General features: G+C 36.0%; 1 protein-coding gene and 5 non-coding genes across 7 annotated transcripts in view; 5 read left to right on the forward strand and 1 right to left on the reverse strand.

Annotated features, from left to right (window-relative positions):
* The window catches only part of LOC108969157 (probable serine/threonine-protein kinase DDB_G0282963), a 128,239-nt gene that overhangs the window by 80,294 nt on the left and 29,284 nt on the right, over positions 1-18,661 (forward strand). The window lies entirely within an intron of this gene.
* Positions 5,109-5,182, forward strand: Trnai-aau. The gene has a single exon. It is a non-coding gene; the product is annotated as a tRNA-Ile (tRNA).
* Positions 7,664-7,737, forward strand: Trnai-aau. Its single transcript has one exon. It is a non-coding gene; the product is annotated as a tRNA-Ile (tRNA).
* Positions 10,716-10,788, forward strand: Trnak-cuu. The gene has a single exon. It is a non-coding gene; the product is annotated as a tRNA-Lys (tRNA).
* Positions 11,057-11,130, forward strand: Trnai-aau. The gene has a single exon. It is a non-coding gene; the product is annotated as a tRNA-Ile (tRNA).
* Positions 13,279-13,351, reverse strand: Trnak-cuu. The gene has a single exon. It is a non-coding gene; the product is annotated as a tRNA-Lys (tRNA).

Here is an 18,661-nt window from a genome sequence, read left to right on the forward strand (position 1 = left end):
GGGTAGTCGAAAAAGTATTTTCGTATTACTAATCAAACTTCAACTTTTTTTTTTATATTTATATTAAACTTTTATGAACCAAATATGTACCATATTGGTCGACCACTTTTTGCCGTTTTTCCGCTACAGACATAATTCTATCATTGCAAAACTTTGCTGGTTTCTCGGCGAAAAATTGTGACCAGTAATTTTCAAAGGCTTCTCTTGAAGTCAATTTTACTCCATTAAGGGAGTTCTGCATTGACGGAAACAAATGGTAGTCCGTTGGTTCAAGGTCAGGGCTATATGGTGGAGGCATCATAACTTCCCAGCCAAACTCTCTCAGTTTTTGCCGAGTCACGTGTAGCGTTGTTCTGAAGAAAGACGAAGCCTTTTCTGTTGAGCAGTTCTGGCTGTTTTTTTTTTGGTTGCTTGCTGCAATCTCATCAGTTGTTGACAATAAAATGTAAAATCAATCGTTCGACCAGACGGTTGATTCCTTGCCAATCCCACTAAACACTCTGCATATCCTTTCGAGGAGTCCATCCTGGCTTTGCGACCATTTGTTCAGCTTCACCACGCTTGGAACATGACCATTATTTTCATATTTTATCCATTTTTCGTCTCCTGTTACCATTCGTTTCAGAAATAGTTCGAGTTCATTTCCTTTCAGCAAAGAATTGCAGATATTAATTCGATCCATTAAATTTTTCGTAGAACATCGATCGAGCTTCTTTTTGTAGCCAGCCTTTTTTTAAAATGGTTCAAAACCTTTTGATGATGAAAGTTAAGTTGCTTAACTTAAGCGATGTCTGGGCTGCTTAATTTCTTTTCCATAATTTCATCGACTTTTTCAACAGGAAGGTCGACTAGAGCAAGCATCTTTCACATCGAAATTTCCAGCAGGGAAACGAGCGAATCATTGTTGTGCTACACGAACTCATACAGCATCGTCTCCGTAAACTTCACAAATTTCATTGGTGGCTGACGATATATATTATTCTGTGATGAAATTATGATTAATCTTTTCGAAAATGATTTTAAAAGAACTGTCCGTCGGCCTAAAGGTAAAGAATGTGATTGCATATATAGTATACCACAAAAGCAATTAAACATGGAGGCGGAAATATAATGGTCTGGAAATGTTTAAACCGGCAAGGCGTTGGTGCTTTATTTTGGATAAAGTACAGTACCAGCCTGCTCAAGAAACATTTGTAAAATAAGGGGATAAGCTCTTGTGCAAACTGCCGGTTTTGCCAAATGGAACTGGAAATACCAGAACACCCGATTCTAGATTGCCAGCAAACAGGCTCAAGGCACTTAGATCCATCTATGTGGAGAAGCATCATATTACCTCCAACGCGACCAGCAAGACTGGAATTGTTCAGAGTGCTGGACCTTTGCCACCATATCTGTTATAGGAGAGGCCACAATAAATCATAGGCCGCAGTGCAAAACATCAATTAATTTCGATATAATTATTACTCATTGTTTTGTTCATTATTTGATCGCGATTTCAATTATTCCTATGAAATTTTCTCAAAGTATTTTTAAAATATGTATTTTTGGTATAATAAAAAGTTTTAATAAAATATTTCATTTTTTTATGTAAACAAATATTGAAAAATACCTGTTTCTGTTCAACGAAATTCATGTAACTCCTTAATTTTCCACGTAATAATTTTTTTTTTTTAATTGCTTTGAGAGGTTACATCAGTTTCCTCTGGTAAAAAACAGCTTTTTAAATTTTTTTTCTCATATAAAAATGAAATATTTTATTAAAATTATTTATTGACACAAACATACACTATTAATAAAGAAATTTTGAAATTTTTGAAAAAAAAAAAAAATTAACGCCATTTTGACGACATTTCCGGTGACCCCTCGGAAAAAAAGATTAAAAAGAGCTTACAGCATCATCTAAAGTGAAAAAATAAGTCTTTCAACGATTGAGTAGTTCTCTACAAAGACGGCGCACTTAGCCTAGCTAGCTGCGAACGCACAAGCACTTGACGATGTATGTATCTCCGAAGCGATTACTTGTTACTCGTATCAACTTGAACTTGAAAATTTAGAACAATATTCTTGAGGCGTTGTAAAATATAATAAGACAATAAAAAAAATTTATTTTTTGAAACCCGTAAACTCGCATGTAACCACTTAGCTCTTATTTAATCAGCTGTTTTTGCTATAAAATTGCTTTTGGCAGTTTAACTGTCAAAATCTCAACGAAAACTGTCATTTCAAATTCTTTTAGTCATCGAAATCAACTGTCACTTTCCACCCAAAATTTTTTATACCAATCCAAATTATTTGTCACCTTACTCTTTCTACGTACTCTATTTTAAATATCTCAACTAAGTTAAATATTTGAATACATTTTTGTAACATAATCTAAACATTTTAGCTTTGTTTATGACAAACTAAAAAGGTGCGAACAAATTATCTAAATCTGCATGCTAAAACGAAAGATTAGAAGCAACGGAAAGTCAAAAATGCTGAAGACATACCTAAAATTTAGAAGAAGTCATCAAACTGCAGGTTATTAGCTTCGCGAACATTTGGAATTATTTGAATTATTCATCCATGACGGCATACGGTTATTTATTTCGAAGACAAACACCACTCATCGAACGTAGCGAAAACTATACTCGGCAGTTTTCATGCTGCCTTAACGGCGCGCTGCTTCGCGTTGCGTTTACTCAATTTTCGGCTGTCTTGCATTTCGATTTTTAATATCTAACCATCTATATAACTATACTACACACGCCATATAATATATGTATATATACATATGCATACATTTTTCGTGTGTCTGGTCCGCAGCTAAATGGGTTTCACACAAACACGGTGCCTTGCCATTAAATCTGCGCGTATATGTGTTTTTGCCTGCACTTCACAACGCGACAGAGCGACGCATGAGCCAATACAAAAATGTGGTGTACGCCGCTTATGCCGCCTGCCATATTTACTTAAAAAACGCTTGCAGCGCCCAAAAATCATGCGAGCGACAGCAGCAGCAGCAAAAATTGGGTGGCGAACCGGCCGGCAGCGGAGACGCTTAGTCCCGGTTCAGTGAGCCGAGTGTAACAGGCGCGTTTGCGAATTTCTCATTGGTTGGCCACTTGGGCGAGATTTTTTCGCCGCTGCTGTTACTCGTCCCCCCCCAACAATTCCACTGCCACCGTGCGCCCTTGCCATATCCACTTTTTGTGCATTTTTTTTGCTGGCGCTGTTTTTGTTGTGCAACAAAAGGTCGGTAACACAGCTGCGACTGCGACTGTGTTTCGGTTTGCTACAACGCGCTGGGGCTGGGGCTGGGGTTGGGGCTGGGGCTGGGGTTGGGGCTGGGTTGGCGCATGTGGTATGCGCGGTAGGCGGCGGCGTGGGAGGGTCGGTTTGCTTGTCCGTCGTCGGCCATCACCGTCATCAGCGTTGCTGTCGTAGCCGAAAATGAAGCAGCAACCGCATTCAAGGTCATTGCGCACAGACAACACAGACTGCCACCGCCGACCACTGCGCCCCAAATCGGTGCTCACACACACACACACACACACACTTACTTACGCGCTTGCATGTGTATCCGGCTGGCGAGCGCGCCCTCCTCCCCCTCAGTGATTGTACTCAATTTGCGCTGTTTTTGTGGGCGAAGCTTTTTTGTTCCATTTTTTTAGCTAACATTTTACTTTGTTCTCTGGGAGGCATTTTTTGTTATTATTGTACTTTTTTGGCGCTGTTGTTGCTTGTGTGTGTTTGTTTTGCGTTTTTGCGCTTATTTATTTACCTTCCGTTGGCGTGTTTTCGAAAAATAGTAAAAACAAAATTGCATTGCTTTCGCTTCTGTGCAATTCCATGCGTTTCTTATATAAATTCGTTCGTTTTGTCTCGGCCGTTGTCAGAATTTTTCTATTCTTTTGTTGCTTTTTTGTTTTTGTATTAATATTTCTTGTTTTGATAAGCTTTTAGTAGTAATCGTTGCAGCAGAAATGTCGAAATATTCTGTAATCAATTCATACCCGAATCTACTACGCAATAAATGAAATCTTGACTGGAATTTTTGTGAAACTTGAAAGAGACTTATTTGAAAAATCAAAAATTAAATTAAATTAAACAGAACGATTTTCAAAATTGCATACTGAAGTAATAATCAATATATTGAATGTGTTATATATTTCTGCTCGAAATAACCGGGCTTATTAACGAGTCAAAAAAAAAAGTAACAAAGCCACATAACTTCTCCCTTTATTCTACCAAATCAACTTAGGTACCGATCAAACTAATCTCCGTTCGTCAAAATGCTTTTTTGTCAACTCGTTTTCCAACACTCGAAACAGTCGGAATAGTCTTTTTCCGGTATAGTCTTCAGCACCTACTTCGGTCTGGTTTTGATCTTCTCAACACTCTCCAAAAAGGTGTCTCCGCATTGATCTTTTTAGTTAACCAGGAGTCTGACCTTTTGAGTTAACCAGAAATCGCACGAAGCCAAATTAGGAGAATACAGTGTTTGCGGAACGATATGAGCTTTCGATAAAAAAAAGTCGCGAAGAACCAGCCAAGATTGATTTGAGTAATTTAAGCACCTATGGAGACTTGAATCAAAGAAAGACACAAAATATGCTCCAAAATAGTTTGAGTTAAACGAACAGATATTCCAACACTATGCGCGTGGTCTCTAATTGTCCAATGACGATTTTCAAGTACCAACTCTTTGATTTTCCTTTCATTGGGATATTTTTACGTGGCGGGTCCCCAAACCCACTTCAGCTCTGAAAGTGGTGGTGAAGGATATGGTTACGTTTGAAATCTCCAATTTTCCGTCAAGCATCGAAAATGAAGAACGACTGGCGCGCTGTTGTAAACTCGGCTGCAGCCATGTAAGCGGTGTCTACGCCAATAATGAAGCAGAAGCAAAACAAGAATAAATCTTTGATTTTTTGTACGTGACCCTCGTTGGTTCGCTTTGAACTCTTTAACTACTTTAAAAAGTTGTTTGTGCCGTAATAGATTAGCAAACAGCTGCGCGTCCTCTTCATGTTATAATCAATCAGAAAAGGATTGTTGCAATTTAATAAATTGATTCTATGAGCTTTTCCACTATAACCTCATGTCTTCCGCCATGGTTGCCAACTGGCCCATTAGCTCAGTTGGTTAGAGCGTCGTGCTAATAACGCGAAGGTCGCGGGTTCGATCCCCTCATGGGCCATAAAATTCAGGTTTTTTGGCGCACGAAATAGAAAAATGCTGCCAGTGTAACACATTGTAATCTTATCTTGTAACCTAATTTTTCAGCAGTCCTATCTATATCTTAACTTCTGAAGTTTCTACTTTTTTTGGATTCGGCTCAACTTGAAATACTTACTTGTATAATCGGCTATTGTTTACTATCGCGCTCATAAGCGTAAATCCGTGTTTCGTTACCTGTCACAATATCCAAGACGTGTTTTGAATCATCGCATTTGTTTTTATTTAATATTTCTCTCGACCAATCATCACGCGCCTGTTATTTAAGCGATTAGCCTATAGTTGTCCCTTAGGTCACTTGAATCAGTTTGCGCACAGCATCAATAGTTTCCCGAAAAACAATTGATTTTGTACGACCTTCCGGAAATTCGTCTTGAAGTGATCTACGACATCGATTGAAGTCACCGATAAATACTGGTTCGTGATGGTGCTTTATCGCCAAAAATCTAATTAAGGGCTGCTATATACATATATTTCTGGCCTAATAATGAAAATAGGAATATTTATCAACGAAAATGGTTTTATTGTTTTTCAAAATATTCTCCATCAATATTTATACACTTTTGCATGCGCTCAAACCAATTTTCGAAGCACTCAGATTGAGACACCTCCAAAACATGGTTTTTGAATGCTTCAACAGCATCTTATGATGACGAAAATCGTGGACCACGCATTATTTTCTAGATGTGTGGGAATAAAAAGAAGTCATTGGGTGCCAAGTCAGGGCTGTACGGCGGATGACCCATCAATTCGACGTTTTTGCCGGTCAAAAAGGCGCTGCTTTGAGCCGATGTGTGAGAGCTCGCACCGTCATGGTGCACAATGATGCGTCTTCTCTTGTTCGTTTTTCAAATTTCTCCGAAGACTTCAGGCAAATAAATGGTGGCGTACCACTCAGAATTGACCGTCCTACGTTGCTCAAGCGGAACAGTYGCCACATGACCAGTTTTGCCGAAGAAACAGGCGACCATTTGCTTCGAAGTGCTTCTTCCACGAACAACTTTCGTTGGATTTGGCTCGTCTTGGAAGACCCACACGGTCGATTGCTGTTTTGTTTCGGGCTCATACGCATAGATCCATGATTCGTCACCTGTGACGATCTTATAAACGTCTTTTGAAGCACCGCGATCGTATTTTATCAGCATTTCTTTACACCAATCCACACTCAAAAAAATTTGAGCGATTGTCAAATTGTGCGGGATCCAACGAGAACAAACCTTTTTTACGGCCAGGTGTTCATGCAATATGGAATGTATGCTGGTGGGAGAAATGCATAGGCATGCCTCTATCTGAAGGTATGTTACATGACGGTCTTGCATTATCAGTTCACGTACAGAACGGCTGTTTTTGGCCGACCTTCACGAAATTCGTCTTTGAGCAAGCGTCGGTCACGATTGAACTCGTTGTACCAGTTTTTCACAGTGCCATAGGATGGTGCTTCAAAGCCATACAAAGATTTTAGTTCATCGATGCAGTTTTGTCGTGATAATCCACGTCGAAAGTTCTGAAAAATGATCGCACGAAAATGTTCACGAGTTAATTCCATTTTTGGCCGAGATGAATTTTTTAATTCCCTGTAAATAAAACAATTCACGATTAAATGACAAAACGTTCTGAGTGATGTCATGCTACAAAATGTCAAACTTTTCAATGGAAATTTCAGATTGCACCTGGCAACACTTAGTGTCGCCTAGGCCAGAAATATATATAGCAGCCTCCGTATAAAATAAAACATTCGTAAACTAATTTCTTAAATTTGTGCTTGGTAAGCTCGGCAATATTTGAAAGATTTTCTCTATCGATTCGACTAATACTTTTTTCATTATGCTTGTAGAGAAAGAATGTTTCTATTGAACCACATTGCGAGCTCGTTCGGTATGTTCACTTAGGTAGGTAATAGTTGAGAAAGTCGAGAGCAACACAATTGCAGGTACCTCGATAACGTCATCGACCACGATAAGTTTTAGTATCAGTAACAAAATCCTCAGACATCCTAGGACAGAACACACCTTCGTCTTTTAATTATTTCTTACGAATTATTATTCCAAACATGTTAATCTTTAAGAGTCGTTTTAATTTTTTCATCCAGAAAGATTTTAAGAGGCCATTTAGAAGAAAAGTTAAGAGTTGAAATTCTATATTAAAATATGCAAAAAAAAGCGGTCCCCTCGCGTCGAAAAGTTGTGTCGCATATACCCTAGAGTATTAATAACCGAGTTGGTTAGTTGGCTTCCATACAGTTAGTATTGTTCCATACGTTGTTCTTTTCGGACTTGATTGACTAGCTAAATTATAAATGTTTGTTGTGAGCGAGCATAAAGAGGGTCGAATAAAGAGATGATTGCCGATTAAGATAGTTTATTCATTTCATTTTGTTGCGATCAGATTGGTAAGTGAACCAATTTATAAATGAAAAATAGCTATTTCCATAAGGTTGCCAACTGGCCCATTAGCTCAGTTGGTTAGAGCGTCGTGCTAATAACGCGAAGGTCGCGGGTTCGATCCCCTCATGGGCCACAAACTATAATTTTTATCGAAAAAATTATACTTCAAATTGTGCAGGTGTGGTTGATATGATAATAAGGAATGATATCGATCCGATCCTTAATGAAATGTAGATTTTCTGGTTTCAGGTAAATGTAATATTGTTTGCACATTTTCGCTTTTAACTTACATCTTTGGAAAGTAAATTCAGATAGCTATGTCAAAAGTTTGCTGTTCTTAACGAACTGATGGGAGGGCACTAATCATAAAAGTATCATTTCCTTCAAAAGAGACCTATTAAAGCTCCTAAATACTCCGAAATGTAATTTGTAGCTCCCATTTTATCATTTTTACTTAAGTTTTACTTTGAGACAAATAATCTCATCTATAGTTCTTGTAGAGGAAGAATATTTGATACAGTTTGAACAATAAAAATAAAATTAAAAATAACAAAAGTAATTTAAACAAAAAAGTAAAAAAAAAAATGGTGTTTTACTTGCTGTTTTCATCACTTATCAATCATATCCACGCCACCCACGCCACCACATTTTCATCAAACAAGCTCTGCCTCTATGCACCACCAATATTTTCTCCATTCTCAACCCTCCGTCAGAGCATTTCAATGTCCTCCACATATCAACATAAGCCACCTACTCAGCCAGCTGACAGCCCATCAATGCGCCTGTCAACAGACACATCACCGTGTGAGTTGTCATCGTCAAAACGCTAGGCATCATCTCAGACAGTTTCACAAATTTACTGTTATTGCTTCGTTACACTGCCGTTTGTCTATTTTGTCATTTGATTTTCTGTCTGTTCTCTACACATTTCGCACTTTCTTTGTTCATACTTGCCTCTCGGCCGCTCTCTCAGTTTTTCCGTGTTTCTCATTTTCATTTTACTTTTCGTTCTTTAAGTTTTTATGTTTTCCTTGTTTCTTGCACTTTTCGTGTTGTCTTCCATTTATCTACCCATCAGCTTATACTTCGTTGTTGTATCGATTTTTCTTTGTTTGGGTGCAAAATACGTCGCACGTGCTACTGCGCCTAAATGTCTGCTACACTTTTTTTCTCTCTTTGTTTTATTGTACAGTTCATTGTTTTTAGACAGCTGCCCACCGCCACGGTCGGCTCTGTCTTTCTGTAACGACCTACGCAGCCGTTTGCTGTTATCACACTCCCAGTTTAGTTAGGCCGTCTGTTCGCGTTTTCCATAATCCTACTTCTGGCCCCTCTCTAACCCTCATACGCAGCTGTTTTATGGTTTGAAGTGCGTGTTTGACCTTTTTATGTTGGTTAGGCTCCTGCTTACCACCAGTCCTTCAACTATCCTGCAAAAATATACATTCCGTAAATGTGCGTAGGCACGTTAAGACTTCACGGGCTTTTAAAGGTTTCCAAAATGTTGCCCTCATCTACACATTGTGTTTGTATTTGCTTTTGTAACTGTATTTTAGGGTTTGTCTGAGTTTTGGTTAGGTTGTGGTATGTGCCAATGAATTTATTTTTGCACTTAATACTGATTTGTGTGGCTTTTCTGGGCCAGACGCTACGTCGTTGACCTTTTAATTTAAAGCAGAGACAAGCATATGTTGAACCATAAAGCTTTATTTGCCGTTGGTCTCTTTTGTACGGTAATTAAAACTATATAATTTTGTTTCAACTGCTTTGCGGCGGCTGGCTCTTTTTTTTACTATGGGGGAGAGATATGTATGGATTTGTAGGGTTACTAGTAAAATTCACAATTGACTAAATATTTAAAGCTCAAATATTTTCGTGGTTTACAGGCCTGTGATTCGCATGCTTTTGATGTGGGCGCTCTTTAGATACTTGCGGTAATGTGTTGTGGTTACTATAGAACATTTATTTCTTACACGTCAATGCAAAGGTAACCCTGTCGGACCTAAAAACTATCGGGAACATTAAATTTTACTTGCAGAAAAATATAAATGAGACCACGTACACGACAATATAGTTGACCTCCAGTTGTTAACTCATGCTGGGAGTATTAAACAACACTTTTTACGTGAATGAGGTCGTGAGAATCACCTAAGAGTACCCATTAGACCCACATAATGTTTGCATTAAGCGAACAGATGTCATACTTCTACTTAGCCAACTTCGAGCTTCACATTCGTGCTACTCGTACTCTCAAACTCCACTACTTCAATCACAGTTCGTTGCGTTCCAAGGACTAGAAATGCTCTATTGCTCAGTAATATGATATAAAATGTTGGAAATTATTCATGAACCGTTAGAAATTCATTATAAACCGTTAGAAGTTCTTTCAAAGTTAAAATGATGTTAGTTGGATCACTTTTGAATTCTCACAAGTAAAGACTACTTGCCTCGGATCCAAGTTCCAATTACGTATGTGACATAGACCGTCTGAAATTCTTCATAAACCGTTAAAAATTCATTATAAACCGTTAGTAATTTCTTAAAAATCGTTAGAAGTTCTTTAAAATTTCAATTAATGTTAGTTGGATTGCTTTTGAAATCTAACAAGTAAAGACTACTTACCATGGTTCCAAATTCAAGAGAAAACGACTCACGACAAGAGAGCATAATCATGAAATAACGAAAATGTTGATCTAGTAACTGCATATAGGGTGAATTTTTGTTTTAATGAAGTAGAACAGCTCGCTGACATGTGGAAGAAATCCGCCCCAAATAGGGGGAATGGTTTTGTATATAGCGAGTTCCTTACCACGAAGCATAATAAAACTTTTAAACCCGATATTTTTCTAAATTACATTTGAAGGTTTAGGTTACTTTTACTTTACTTGATACCAAGCTAAGTAAATAGTAAAGGCTTACAACATCAGTAGTAACAGTTCGCTCTTCATGGTAGCAATTTTCCATTTTCCGACTTACAATTTAAAAATTTCCGTGATACTGCGGCTATACTTGATTTATTTTATAATATATATTATATTTTATGTTATATATTATAATTTATATTTAGTTAAATTAGTTCCACATTTCCGTTACTGTCGCAGAGTTGTATTCGCCCGGCTAGCTCAGTCGGTAGAGCATGAGACTCTTAATCTCAGGGTCGTGGGTTCGAGCCCCACGTTGGGCGCGAGTTATTACTTTTTTTGCTGTTTAAATAAATAAGATGAAGTATGAAATGAATTAATGTCGTAGAGAAATTATTAATAATACATAATAATTGAAAATTTCTAAGTTTATTTTAGTAATAATTTTACAGTGAAGCAGTTTTTTTAGAAAAATAAACTATTAACTTGGCATGTCCAAGTAAATTTTCGCTAAATCTTTTGAAAAGTACAAATCAAATGGCAAAACAAATGACAGCGATGACATTTCCGTTATTTGATCATAATCCAACGGGCCCATTAGCTCAGTTGGTTAGAGCGTCGTGCTAATAACGCGAAGGTCGCGGGTTCGATCCCCTCATGGGCCACTACAAACCACTTTTTATCGGAATATCTTCTCGCAAACATGTTGGATTTACTTATTAGGGTTAAAGCAAGAATGATAGAGAATCATTCTTGGGGTTGAAGTGGTACCGGTAGCAATTTTCAGCAGTGATGAGATTTTCGGTTGAAAAAATATACGAGATTGTGTCCATATCTTTCCATATCTTAACAGCTTAACACGAGTCGCGTGAGAACTGTCAAAAAAGGCTCTTGAAAATATTACACCCGTTTTGACCTGAATTTTTTGTCGCCTTATCACACCAGTCCCAAATTTTTCCTTCAGATTTGTTGAGTTGTGTCGTCGAGGAGCATACATAACCGGTTTTAAAATATATTTAAAGCTCTTAAAATAGAAATCTTAAACAAACAATCCATTTTCTTAGACAATTCCTAAAAATTTCGCATATGCCGCTGTCACTAATCAGTTTTAGTGCTTTCCTCTTAACTTTTGTAAATGTATTTTACAGTTAAACTTCCATAATTCGAACTTCTATAACTCGAAGTTCTCCAAAAATCGAACTCGAAGTTTTTCATAACTCCAACTTCTACAATTCGAGGTTCTCCATAACGCGAGGTTCTCTATAGTTCGAAGTAGTCCATAACTCGAAATTCTTTGACATGAAGTTATCCATAATTCGAACTTTTGAATTTTCAATATCAGTCAAATATCATACAGATTTGCTTCCATAACCCAAAGTCTCTCTGACTCTAAGTGTTTTTGTGGGTTATGGTGCTTCGTATTAGGGAAGTTCAACTGTATATACTAATGATATATACAATTCAGTGAAACTGTATCGTTATCTTCGATTATTGTTGGCACCTTTAGTATTTCGTTGATTTCAAAATTTATTGCGAAATTTTGCATTTACAATCGGTAAAAATAAGATAACGCTACAAATTCAAATAAGGTAGACCATAAAAATGCAGGGTGAGCGGCCTAACAGACAGTTGAATGCACTGCTTAGATAAGGTTCTTGCATTTGATTTTTATGGTACACGAGCCAGTGCGCATATCTACCTGAAAATAATCGTTTGACGAAGTCATTAGAGCGGGTCGATTTTTTTCTTTCTATAAAATCTCGAATTTTTTTAAATAAATATTTTGATGAAGTCATACATATTTTTTGACGACATACTTTACTGTGTACAATATGTACTTTAGAGCGCGTCGATTTATTTTTCGTAAAAAAATCTAAAAGAAAATATATTTTTTAAAAATCGATTTTGGGTAAAATATTCTAGGGATCATTCTGTACATCCTTGCCTAAAAGACTATGGGTCGAAAACCGGTTCCAGTCAGCGCTTTTTAAAGTGATCATTAAAAAATTTGAATGATCGGTTGTAAGGGAGTTATGTGATACAGTTATCTGTTCTGACCTATTTCCGCAAATAATCAATATAATATCAAAATGCACCTGGTTGTCAAATTTTATGCGGATATTTCAAAAACTGAGGAAAAATGGTTATGATCCCAAAAGAACTTCGCTTTAAAATTGGCTCGAAAAGGGTTTTACCCCCATAGTCAAGGTGTTCATTATGTTCCATACAGTATTTCCCTCATACGCGATTTTCAGGTTTTTTGTTGACACCCTGTAAGTCAACCCGCTCTAATGTACATACTTTTTCGAAGAATTTTCTAAGAAATTTATTAAGTATGTAAACAAGATAAATATTATATATGTAGGTACGAAAACATTTTCGAATTTTTCGAAGAAAAAGTTTGATCAAGTAAACAAGCTAAAGATTAGTATTGATACGAAATCATTTTGGACTCGCAAATACATAATGCTTATTGTAGAATATTAAATTTTTAGTGTACAGTTCGGATACAGGCAAGCATTTTTAGGAGCATTTATCGATTGGAGATCACACTTTCGAAAAATAGGGTGTTTCAGAACGCGATATGGATTTTTATATATGCTACTGAATTGAGTTTATGATTCTAAATTACTTCTGTTTCTCATACATTTTTACCACACCATAAAATATACCACTATTGACCATACATATGTATGTACATATATCGTATTTACTTTTATGAAATTTTGTCTTCATTTTCTCTTAATTCTCCAACTTTAATACCAGTCTTAAAGAAAATGAAAAAAAAAAAAATTCATAAAAAAATAATTTTCCGCCCAACGTGGGGCTCGAACCCACGACCCTGAGATTAAGAGTCTCATGCTCTACCGACTGAGCTAGCCGGGCAAGTATCAACCATTACACCGAATAGCGGATATGAAACGACAAATAGGCTCCCGCACTACACTTAAAACAAGCGTAGACGCACAGAAGGAGCACATGTAACGGCGCATAGAACGAGATAGTGAGGGAAGGAACAGAAAATGTAGTATAGCAACACATTGCTGTTGAGGCAAGCAAAGTAAAGGAAAATCACCGAAAATCGCCTGTGGAGGCGAGTTAAGTATATGTAGCAGACGGCGTGTTTTTATATTTTTGAGAGATTAATTTTTTTTTTACCTTTCGTCATCGCTTACATATAGGTTTATTTATCATAATGCGTGCGGCATTGCACAATTTTCGACTCATAAATTCACCAGTTTTATGTGAGTTTCATAATTTTTGTGAGCGGTATTTATATTTATGTGTGGTCAGAATGTTGTCAACAGATAGCACCTACGCAGTTACGTCTTTAATCTATGCATATGTGTTTATGTAAACATCTAGGTAAAGGTATGCCAAAAATCGTATGGAGGTCAGTGTAGGCAGTTGCGTATACGCAACTTTTGTACGCACTGTGAGGGAGGACTGGTAGAAAGCTGAAGAGCATTTCGGGGCACATAATGTTGAATTCATGTTGGTTTTTAGTGAGATAGGCCCACTAATATCAACATATAATTTTGTATGCTTTAATAAATAGATACTTCGAATTGAATTTGTACATTAGGGGTGTGCAGAAAAAATGCAAATGAATAATAATAAGGGTTAAGGGAGGGAGCCTAAGGTCTTTTCATTCATTAATGTATAGCTGTGAAGAAATTTACCCATCAAAAAACTTTGCACTAATTTTTAAGGCTGATCGCTATTAGATGATATTTGAAACTTCATTTTAAGCCAATATTTAGGAAATTGATTAAATGGAGATATATTTTTACGAAGAATATGGACTTTGTTGTACTCTGAGATTATAAAATATTTAAGTTCTAATATGGAATGTAGTCGATGACAAATTTTATGCAGATATATTGCTAAATAAAACATTTTTCCATACAACGACTTGATTTTGATCAATCAGTTTGTATAGCAGCTATGTGTTGCAATGGTTCGATCTGAAAAATTTATTCAGATATTTTAGCGCTGAATCTAAGAATGCTCTCTGTTTAATTTCGTGTAGTTCTCTTGTCAAATAAAAAAGTTTTCCATACAAAGACTTGAATCTAAGCGGTCAGCGGACCGATCTGAAAAATTTACTCAGATATAATAGCGTTGCTTTCAAAAAAGATGTATTGTCAATATTGTGACGTTATCTTATCAAATAAAAATGTTTTTCATACAAGGACTTGATTTTGGTATATAAGTGTATCAAAAAGAACATCCCTAGTTCTCAAATCATTCATACTATATACATACATAGCAAACTATCTCACTTATGTAATTGCATTTGTACTACCTATATACCCTTTGTCTGATATGAGGAAGTTCGCCTCTGTTGCTGGGCATATAAACAAACTTACACTTGTCTCTGTACACAAACATATGTACATACACACATTAGTACTTAAAATAAAATACGAATACACAACAAAGCGCTTTGCGTATGAAAATGAGGTCAACTGATAATATAAAATGCAGCGGTGGAAGGAATTAATTATGCTGGCGTTCAACAAGCGGCAGCAAGTACAACAACTAGAACAACTGATCTGAAAAAGAACAATGTACAAGCTGAAGATTTCATTGTTGTTGTGCGGCTTCAGTGCCTGTGCTCAGGCTATGTGGCGTCGAATTAATTATTATTTATTTTTGATAACACGGGGATAGTATATACTACATATTTGTGTAAATATATATGGATTTATATATGTATATATTTATATACATATGTACTAAATAAAAAGAATTCATCAAATGCTGGTCAGCTGTTCTTCCCTACTGAAAGCTGAAGAAATTTTGCATATCGGATCACTATAGTAAATAGCTGCCATACAAATTTCTGATCAATATCATGTTTTTGTATGGAAAAATAGTTTATTTGCCCAGATATCTGCATGAAATTGGGCACAGAGTATTCTTAAATGGCGCTGATTTTAATATCTGAAAAAAATTTTAAGTTTGGAATGCTATACCAAGTAGCTGCCATATAAATTGACCGATCAAACTGAAGTCTTTGTATGGAAAACTTTTTTATATGACAAGATAGCTTCATCAGATTTGGCATGGATTATTTTGCGGAACAATGTTCCAACCTCCAAAGAAACTATTTAGATCGAACCACTTTAGCATATAGCTGCCACGCAAACAGACAGACCAAATTTAAGTCCTTGTATGGAAACCTTTTTTATATGACGAGATATCTTCATCAGATTTGGCATGGATTATTTTGCGGAACAATGTTCCAACCTCCAAAGAAACTATTTAGATCGAACCACTTTAGCATATAGCTGCCATRCAAACAGACAGACCAAATTTAAGTCCTTGTATGGAAAACTTTTTTATATGACGAGATATCTTCATCAGATTTGGCATGGATTATTTTGCGGAACAATGCTACAACCTCCAAAGAAACTATTTAGATCGAACCACTTTAGCATATAGCTGCCATACAAACAGACAGACCAAATTTAAGTCCTTGTATGGAAACGACGAGGTATCTACATCAAATTTTGTATAGATTAGTATCCGATACAATGCTATAATCTCTGAAAAAATTGTGCAGATGAGAGCAGTATAGCATATACCTGTCATACAAACTGATCTATCAGAATGAAGTTCTTGTTGCTAAAATATTTTTATTTGACAAGAAATTTTTGCGAAATCTGGTACAGATTATTAGCCAAAGCAGAACCATAATCTCCGCAGAAATTGTTCAGATCGGTTGACTATAGCATATAGCTGCTATACAAACTGACTGACGAAATTAAAGTCCTTGTATGCAAAACTTTTTTATATGACGATATATCTTCACGAAATTTGGCACAGATTCTTATCTCAAGTAGGGATATAATCTCCAGAAAAATGTTCAAGATCGGCCAACTATAGCATATAGCTGCCATACAAACTGAATGATCGAAAACAAGTTTTTGCACTGGAGCTTTTCTAGTTGATAAGTTATCTTCAAGTAATTTTGCATTAATTATTATGAAATAAAAAACTACAATTTCCAATTTGTTAACACCCGCATTTATAATGTAATTATAGCAATTGAATTTTTCTTTTTGTTTACTTCGTTAGTTTTTTTCTTATAACAGCTTTAAGTCCACTTAGTTCTCCAACAGCCAACTGCTTAATTTATTTCCTTCAATTCCTTTGATTGTCTTTGAAAAGTATGTATTTACGCGCTTGTTCTGTGTTATGTACATAAGTATGTACATATGTATATACAGTTGTCCGTTGTTTACCGATTGTCGGCAAAGTTCTAAAATTAATTCACTAAGTAGCTGCGAGTCTGTAAAAATAATGACTACATGTATTGTGCTTTGTTTTCATTTTAGATTTTTTCAAAGTTTTTTAAATTCCGCTTAAAATAATTGTCAAAACATTTTTTTTTCTTTGTCTTCATGTAAGCAAATTTACATCAAAAAATGCGGCACTTATTTTACTGGTAAATTATCGTATGAAAAGATTATAAAAAAATTTAATTTTTTTTAATATAAAAAATTTATTCGCATTCTTTCACTATCGAAGACGAATGTCTCGCAATTATTGACCTTATTAACAGTAAGAGTAGGAGGCGATAGCTTAAGATTTCGTGCCAACTTTGGGTTCTTACATACATATACGAAATCTAAGTAAAACCGAAGCCTTTACTTATATCAACATTTTAGTACTATTTCGATTATGGCGACACCTATCGGGCATATTTTTTTTTAGTAAAAATTTTATATTTTAGAGGTTAAATGTGTGTACTAAATACAAATTCAGACAATATCTTCTATGTAAACATACTTTTCTGTCAATTTTTGCTTATACCGGAAAATATATATCTAATAAATATATGTAATTCTTGGTTCAGCATTTAACGTCTTCACTTAGCGCCTATTAGCATTTTATAACTAATATATATAACGCTCTTCAAACAATAATGCCACTCAATGCCTGCCCTCTCCCTCACGTAAATATTTCTACGAAAATAATAAATTGAATTTTTGCATTCCAAGCAAAAACTAATAGCAAAAGTCATGTAATTCCATACAAATAACGCCGTCGTCGTATTGCCGCTCTTATCTCAATGCGCTTTCGAAATAAATTAGCAGCGTGTGCTTTCGCTAGAAATCGCTTTCCAACTATTTTTATACGTAGCGTTGTTGTAACGAACGCATTTGTTTGGCCGTCGCGCCTGACCCACCTCAACCCATTCGCTATTCGGCCTTTTTGTGCCGCTCACCCTGCGACCATAGCTGCACACTGACTCATTTCATAGAACACACACACATACGAGCGCGCGATTCACTATCGAAATAGTTCGGGCAACTGTTTGTTCGTCGTTTTTCTTGCACTGCCGCTCTATGTTCAACATCTCCATTGCTGAATTTCTTTCGTACTTATTTTTGTATGTTTGTTGATTGTTTTGTTTTCCATATTTTTTTTGTATTTTTAAATTTATTTTTATGGACTTTCAATGTCACTCCTTATTTTCGTTATTTAATTTCTCACTCATGTGAATTTTCTTTGTTTTAGTAGTTTTACAATTTTTCCGAGTATGCTAGTATTCATTATTATTATTATTGTTTTTATATCATGAATAAGGTTTCTTAAGTTCGGCAGGAAGTCCTTCTGTATAAACGCGAATTAGTTCCTCAGCTTTTGAGATATCTATCTAGAAATTTGCATACGCTCATTTCTCATCAAAAAGTTGTACATATGTCGGTCGGTACGATATTGAACCACTATAGCATATAGCTGTCATACAAACTGATCGATCAAAGGCAAGTGCTTCTATGGAAATCTTTTTCATTTGTCAGGGTATTTTCACGAAATTTGGCATGGCTTAATATATGACGCATTGGTACAATTTCCGAAGAAATTGTTCACATCGGATCACTATAACATATAGCTGCCATACAAACTGATCCATAAATATCAACTTTTTATATGGAGAACTTTTTCATTTGTCGGGATATCTTGGCGAAATTTGGCATAACTTATTACTTTAAGCAGAGCTATAATATATTAAAAAAAAATTTTAGATCGGATCACTATAACATATAGCTGCCATACAAACTGATCCATAAAAATCAAATTTTTATATGGAGAACTTTTTCATTATTCAAGATATCTTTACAAAATTTGGCACGGCTTATTATCTGAGGCATTGCTACAATTTCCCTAGAAACTGTTCAC

Source organism: Bactrocera latifrons, unplaced genomic scaffold (genome assembly GCF_001853355.1).
Source record: "Bactrocera latifrons isolate USDA-ARS-PBARC rearing strain unplaced genomic scaffold, ASM185335v1 scaffold_242, whole genome shotgun sequence".
In the NCBI taxonomy this organism is placed as follows: Eukaryota; Metazoa; Arthropoda; class Insecta; order Diptera; family Tephritidae; genus Bactrocera; species Bactrocera latifrons.